At 54.6% G+C, this 7,500-nt stretch overlaps 2 non-coding genes and 1 pseudogene across 2 annotated transcripts; all 3 read left to right on the top strand.

The window, feature by feature from the left end:
- The first annotated feature begins 4,690 nt into the window (after positions 1 to 4,690).
- On the top strand, positions 4,691 to 6,599 carry LOC124733681. Its single transcript, XR_007009073.1, has one exon. It is a non-coding gene; the product is annotated as a small subunit ribosomal RNA (ribosomal RNA).
- A 352-nt stretch (positions 6,600 to 6,951) lies between these two features.
- On the top strand, positions 6,952 to 7,106 carry LOC124733698. The gene has a single exon (XR_007009080.1). It is a non-coding gene; the product is annotated as a 5.8S ribosomal RNA (ribosomal RNA).
- A 188-nt stretch (positions 7,107 to 7,294) lies between these two features.
- LOC124733692 overlaps positions 7,295 to 7,500 on the top strand; it is a 4,970-nt pseudogene continuing 4,764 nt past the window's right edge.

Raw genomic sequence — 7,500 nt, 5'->3', positions numbered from 1 at the left:
CTGCCGCACGAAGCCGTGGACCGGCAATGACTCCACCCGCACCCGTTCGTGGACCACCCCAACCGCCAAACGCGCACCTCCAGCGGATGAACGGCGGACGTTTCCCGCACTCGTAAAGTGCAATCCACCCCTATAACTTGCGTTTCATGAAGAGTTATTTCCAATATGCGACATTCCCGCTGTCCCTATACATGAGCCGCGACCTGTACCACTTACGAGCGAGAGACGCGATCGCGTTGCTCACTGTACGGCGTCCGATACCGAGCCATCAGCATGTCGGTCCCCATGCGCGTTGCACTCGCACTCGCACTCGCAAAAACGTGGGGCAAATATATTACGCGGAAGAGTTATAACAGACCGAGCCCCACTGCATGGGGGGAGTCTTTGTCACTAATGTACACAGATAGAACATTGTGGACTGGAACCAGATTACCCGTACACACGGCGCTGATTAGTAATCAATGCAGAGCCATCAAACTACAGAAAATATATACAACTGTCCGTATACATGCTGAAAGAGTCTGCCCACAATGGGAACCACACGTCAGCCAGACACTCTGATCACGCACCACTCTCTGCTTCTAACAGGCGCACATACAATATGTAAGCACCAGCATGGAACAACATCCAGTGCATCCTCTCCGCCACATTACACAATCCACACTATCACAACCAGACCAGGAGGTCCATGCGGAAAATAGAATATCCCACCCTTTCGACATCCACCATTGCGCAGATAAGGCACCAACACCCACACATGTCCTATACAACGGTGCACCCAACATCACAATAGTACCTCCTGTCACAGCGCACAAACAATGACATGAGTCAAAGACACAGGTCTGACACAAGCATAGAATTGGAGCGCCGCCTCTAATAAGCCAAAGGTGCATCCTGACGTGACAAATCTCATCATGTCACAAGCATTCACTTACTATAATCACTATCAACGAACCTGCCGCCCCGCCCCCCCCCCCCCCCCCCACACCTTTCCTTACAACAACGTGTAACCTAACCTAACCCATGTTGTACCTTAACCTAACCCATGTTGTACCTTAACCTAACCCATGTTGTGCCTTAACCTAACCCATGTTGTGCCTTAACCTAACCCATGTTGTCCCCTAACCTAACCCAAGTTGTCCCCTAACCTAACCCATGTTGTCCCTTAACCTAACCCATGTTGTGCCTTAACCTAACCCATGTTGTGCCTTAACCTAACCCATGTTGTCCCCTAACCTAACCCATGTTGTCCCCTAACCTAACCCATGTTGTGCCTTAACCTAACCCATGTTGTCCCCTAACCTAACCCATGTTGTGCCTTAACCTAACCCATGTTGTCCCCTAACCTAACCCATGTTGTCCCCTAACCTAACCCATGTTGTCCCCTAACCTAACCCATGTTGTGCCTTAACCTAACCCATGTTGTGCCTTAACCTAACCCATGTTGTCCCCTAACCTAACCCAAGTTGTCCCCTAACCTAACCCATGTTGTCCCCTAACCTAACCCATGTTGTGCCTTAACCTAACCCATGTTGTGCCTTAACCTAACCCATGTTGTGCCTTAACCTAACCCATGTTGTCCCCTAACCTAACCCATGTTGTCCCCTAACCTAACCCATGTTGTGCCTTAACCTAACCCATGTTGTCCCCTAACCTAACCCATGTTGTGCCTTAACCTAACCCATGTTGTCCCCTAACCTAACCCATGTTGTCCCCTAACCTAACCCATGTTGTCCCCTAACCTAACCCATGTTGTGCCTTAACCTAACCCATGTTGTGCCTTAACCTAACCCATGTTGTCCCCTAACCTAACCCATGTTGTCCCCTAACCTAACCCATGTTGTCCCCTAACCTAACCCATGTTGTCCCCTAACCTAACCCATGTTGTCCCCTAACCTAACCCATGTTGTCCCCTAACCTAACCCATGTTGTCCCCTAACCTAACCCATGTTGTCCCCTAACCTAACCCATGTTGTCCCCTAACCTAACCCATGTTGTCCCCTAACCTAACCCATGTTGTGCCCTAACCTAACCCATGTTGTGCCCTAACCTAACCCATGTTGTGCCCTAACCTAACCCATGTTGTGCCTTAACCTAACCCATGTTGTCCCCTAACCTAACCCATGTTGTCCCCTAACCTAACCCATGTTGTCCCCTAACCTAACCCATGTTGTCCCCTAACCTAACCCATGTTGTCCCCTAACCTAACCCATGTTGTGCCTTAACCTAACCCATGTTGTCCCCTAACCTAACCCATGTTGTCCCCTAACCTAACCCATGTTGTCCCCTAACCTAACCCATGTTGTCCCCTAACCTAACCCATGTTGTCCCCTAACCTAACCCATGTTGTCCCCTAACCTAACCCATGTTGTCCCCTAACCTAACCCATGTTGTCCCCTAACCTAACCCATGTTGTGCCCTAACCTAACCCATGTTGTCCCCTAACCTAACCCATGTTGTGCCTTAACCTAACCCATGTTGTGCCTTAACCTAACCCATGTTGTCCCCTAACCTAACCCATGTTGTCCCCTAACCTAACCCATGTTGTGCCTTAACCTAACCCATGTTGTGCCGTAACCTAACCCATGTTGTGCCTTAACCTAACCCATGTTGTGCCTTAACCTAACCCATGTTGTGCCTTAACCTAACCCATGTTGTGCCTTAACCTAACCCATGTTGTGCCTTAACCTAACCCACGTTGTCCCCTAACGTAACCCACGTTGTCCCCTAACGTAACCCACGTTGTCCCCTAACGTAACCCACGTTGTCCCCTAACGTAACCCACGTTGTCCCCTAACGTAACCCACGTTGTCCCCTAACGTAACCCACGTTGTCCCCTAACGTAACCCACGTTGTCGCCTATCGTAACCCACGTTGTCGCCTAAACCTGCTCTGTAATTGTTATACGACTCGTTCAATTAGTGTAGTGTTGCCCACCCGCAACCCTCGCAATATAGTTCGCTACTCGCACTGCCCGCTCCCCTGTGTATCGCTTCATGTTAAACACCTTGCAAGTCTTGCTGACTTTCCACATGCTCCTGCTGTACACTGTAATGTGGATGGCAGCAGGGCGTACATGCCGCCCCCCCCCCCCCCCCCCACCTCTCCCCACGTCCCCACCTTGCCCCCTGCCTTCGCAAGGTGGTTGGTGACAAGTTTGCATGTTCAATGCCCTTCGCATGCGACGTACGCAGGCTACGTTGTGGTGCGGCCTGTGTCAACTGTCCGCTGATGTCGTACGCGTGAACCACAATCTGTACTGCACATTCGTCCTTATGTACTGAATGATACATCGTGGCACATGTGTGACCGTACAACGACTGCGCCCAAAAACGGCGGACCATACAGTGCAAATATTGTGCACGCAGCTACGTGTCGTCTCCCTATGAGAGCTGGATTGCAGTGTGGTACGCCATAGAGACGTGTGGGAGGAACGGACGCCGTGGATGGCGATCAGCATGAGCTGTCTGTTGATGTATTCGGACCTAGTCGTCTCTCCTCACACACCGTGATGGCATGGTGCAGCGCGTTCCATATCTGCGACATGCTACAGAAGCCGGTTGACAGTCGTTCGAGCAATGGACATCGCATACGTACGGGGGCCACCTTCCACGTATTGTCTAGGCGTGCACATTTTGTTGCGTGTATGTGGGCAGACGTAGTGTGGCGTGACACCTGACACAGGCATGCAATAATGGTTGAAGTTGCAAATGGCGATGGACGCCTACGTTTTCTGGTGAAGTTACGCAAATGAAGAAATGGTAACCCGTTGTGGTGCGGTTGTTCTCGCTAGGGGTGAATCGGTGATGGCGACGATAGGTTGAGGTACTAACCGGTTGTTCCAGCGATACCCACCATGCCGACGAAACTGAACGGCATCTGGGTGTGAAGCGATACGCGGCGGTGGCTGGGTGGGACCGTCCCCGGCCGGTGAGGGGGCGCCTCCCGGCGTGCTGGCCGCGCGGTGCGTGGGCGCACGCGCTACAGCCGGCTGGTGGGGGCGGCCAGTGGCAGGCGCGCCGGCCGACGGACGCGGCAGGCGTCGCAGCTGCGCGCCGGCGCACCCTGCGCGCGGCGCCGTGCGGCCAAAGTAGGTCCTCGCGGGCCCGGTGCGAAGCGCGGTGGACATCTGCAGTGTGCTGGTCCGATTGAGGACTGTGTGCGTTGAGGATGCGCCGCCGCCCGGCGCTCGGCGCCGCGACGCCGTCTGCTGCTCGGTCGCCCCAGCGGTTCTCGCTGGTGGTTTGTATCGCAGCTGTGCGGATGTGTTGGCGTGTGCGCTGTGCTGGGAGAGTTCGCTTCGGCACCCAAGTGGGGCTTTTGTCCTTCTGTGGCGCTGGCGTTGGAGCTGCCGGTCACCGTAGGTGGCGCGTGTTGTCTCCCGCCGGCAATGCCACGACAGCACGCTCCCGGGCCTCTGTCGGCAGCGGCAAGCTCAGTTGGGAGCACGGGTGGTCGCACCGAAAGCGTCTACTCGCCTAACTCCGGGCGATTGCGCCTCTCTCGAACCCGACAAGTACTTGGGACGGCGCTGCGCGCCGCCGGGACCTGAGAGGGTTTCGAGGTGTATTGTGCAGGGGAGCTCAGCCTCCTCCTGTTTGCAGAATGATTGAGCGGACGCTTGCGTGTTCGCGCGGGCCCCCGGGACACACTCCCGGGCGGCCGGCTGCTCAGCTCTAGTTGACGCAGCTCCCTGGTTGATCCTGCCAGTAGTCATATGCTTGTCTCAAAGATTAAGCCATGCATGTCTCAGTACAAGCCGCATTAAGGTGAAACCGCGAATGGCTCATTAAATCAGTTATGGTTCCTTAGATCGTACCCACGTTACTTGGATAACTGTGGTAATTCTAGAGCTAATACATGCAAACAGAGTCCCGACCAGAGATGGAAGGGACGCTTTTATTAGATCAAAACCAATCGGTCGGCTCGTCCGGTCCGTTTGCCTTGGTGACTCTGAATAACTTTGGGCTGATCGCACGGTCCTCGTACCGGCGACGCATCTTTCAAATGTCTGCCTTATCAACTGTCGATGGTAGGTTCTGCGCCTACCATGGTTGTAACGGGTAACGGGGAATCAGGGTTCGATTCCGGAGAGGGAGCCTGAGAAACGGCTACCACATCCAAGGAAGGCAGCAGGCGCGCAAATTACCCACTCCCGGCACGGGGAGGTAGTGACGAAAAATAACGATACGGGACTCATCCGAGGCCCCGTAATCGGAATGAGTACACTTTAAATCCTTTAACGAGTATCTATTGGAGGGCAAGTCTGGTGCCAGCAGCCGCGGTAATTCCAGCTCCAATAGCGTATATTAAAGTTGTTGCGGTTAAAAAGCTCGTAGTTGGATTTGTGTCCCACGCTGTTGGTTCACCGCCCGTCGGTGTTTAACTGGCATGTATCGTGGGACGTCCTGCCGGTGGGGCGAGCCGAAGGCGTGCGACCGCCCCGTGCGTGCTCGTGCGTCCCGAGGCGGACCCCGTTGAAATCCTACCAGGGTGCTCTTTATTGAGTGTCTCGGTGGGCCGGCACGTTTACTTTGAACAAATTAGAGTGCTTAAAGCAGGCAAGCCCGCCTGAATACTGTGTGCATGGAATAATGGAATAGGACCTCGGTTCTATTTTGTTGGTTTTCGGAACCCGAGGTAATGATTAATAGGGACAGGCGGGGGCATTCGTATTGCGACGTTAGAGGTGAAATTCTTGGATCGTCGCAAGACGAACAGAAGCGAAAGCATTTGCCAAGTATGTTTTCATTAATCAAGAACGAAAGTTAGAGGTTCGAAGGCGATCAGATACCGCCCTAGTTCTAACCATAAACGATGCCAGCCAGCGATCCGCCGCAGTTCCTCCGATGACTCGGCGGGCAGCCTCCGGGAAACCAAAGCTTTTGGGTTCCGGGGGAAGTATGGTTGCAAAGCTGAAACTTAAAGGAATTGACGGAAGGGCACCACCAGGAGTGGAGCCTGCGGCTTAATTTGACTCAACACGGGAAACCTCACCAGGCCCGGACACCGGAAGGATTGACAGATTGATAGCTCTTTCTTGATTCGGTGGGTGGTGGTGCATGGCCGTTCTTAGTTGGTGGAGCGATTTGTCTGGTTAATTCCGATAACGAACGAGACTCTAGCCTGCTAACTAGTCGCGTGACATCCTTCGTGCTGTCAGCGATTACTTTTCTTCTTAGAGGGACAGGCGGCTTCTAGCCGCACGAGATTGAGCAATAACAGGTCTGTGATGCCCTTAGATGTTCTGGGCCGCACGCGCGCTACACTGAAGGAATCAGCGTGTCTTCCTAGGCCGAAAGGTCGGGGTAACCCGCTGAACCTCCTTCGTGCTAGGGATTGGGGCTTGCAATTGTTCCCCATGAACGAGGAATTCCCAGTAAGCGCGAGTCATAAGCTCGCGTTGATTACGTCCCTGCCCTTTGTACACACCGCCCGTCGCTACTACCGATTGAATGATTTAGTGAGGTCTTCGGACTGGTACGCGGCATTGACTCTGTCGTTGCCGATGCTACCGGAAAGATGACCAAACTTGATCATTTAGAGGAAGTAAAAGTCGTAACAAGGTTTCCGTAGGTGAACCTGCGGAAGGATCATTACCGACTAGACTGCATGTCTTTCGATGTGCGTGTCGTGTCGCGCAACACGCTACCTGTACGGCTCGCAGTAGCCGTGCGCCGCGTGCGGAACCACGCGTGCCTCTCAAAACTAGCGGCAATGTTGTGTGGTACGAGCGCTGAAGCGCTGGAGCGGCTGGCCTGCGGCACCTGGCGCCTGGCGCCGGTTTTGAATGACTTTCGCCCGAGTGCCTGTCCGCTCCGGTGTGGAGCCGTACGACGCCCGTCGGCCGTGAGGCCGTTGGACACAGAACGCTGGAACAGGGGCCGCCACACGCCTCACTCCCGCCTATGCGACCGTCTCGAAAGAGACGGCGGAAACTTGAGAAAAGATCACCCAGGACGGTGGATCACTCGGCTCGTGGGTCGATGAAGAACGCAGCAAATTGCGCGTCGACATGTGAACTGCAGGACACATGAACATCGACGTTTCGAACGCACATTGCGGTCCATGGATTCCGTTCCCGGGCCACGTCTGGCTGAGGGTCGGCTACGTATACTGAAGCGCGCGGCGTTTGCCCCGCTTCGCAGACCTGGGAGTGTCGCGGCCGCCTGTGGGGCCGGCCGCGTCTCCTCAAACGTGCGATGCGCGCCCGTCGCCTGGCGGTTCGCATACCGGTACTTTCTCGGTAGCGTGCACAGCCGGCTGGCGGTGTGGCGTGCGACACCTCGTACAACGACCTCAGAGCAGGCGAGACTACCCGCTGAATTTAAGCATATTACTAAGCGGAGGAAAAGAAACTAACAAGGATTCCCCCAGTAGCGGCGAGCGAACAGGGAAGAGTCCAGCACCGAACCCCGCAGGCTGCCGCCTGTCGTGGCATGTGGTGTTTGGGAGGGTCCACTACCCCGACGCCTCGCGCCGAGCCCAAGTCCAACTTGA

This window comes from Schistocerca piceifrons, unplaced genomic scaffold (assembly GCF_021461385.2).
Source record: "Schistocerca piceifrons isolate TAMUIC-IGC-003096 unplaced genomic scaffold, iqSchPice1.1 HiC_scaffold_1405, whole genome shotgun sequence".
Lineage (NCBI taxonomy): Eukaryota > Metazoa > Arthropoda > Insecta > Orthoptera > Acrididae > Schistocerca > Schistocerca piceifrons.
Note: the sequence above shows the minus strand (reverse complement) of the source record. Positions and strands in the feature narration are given on the sequence as shown.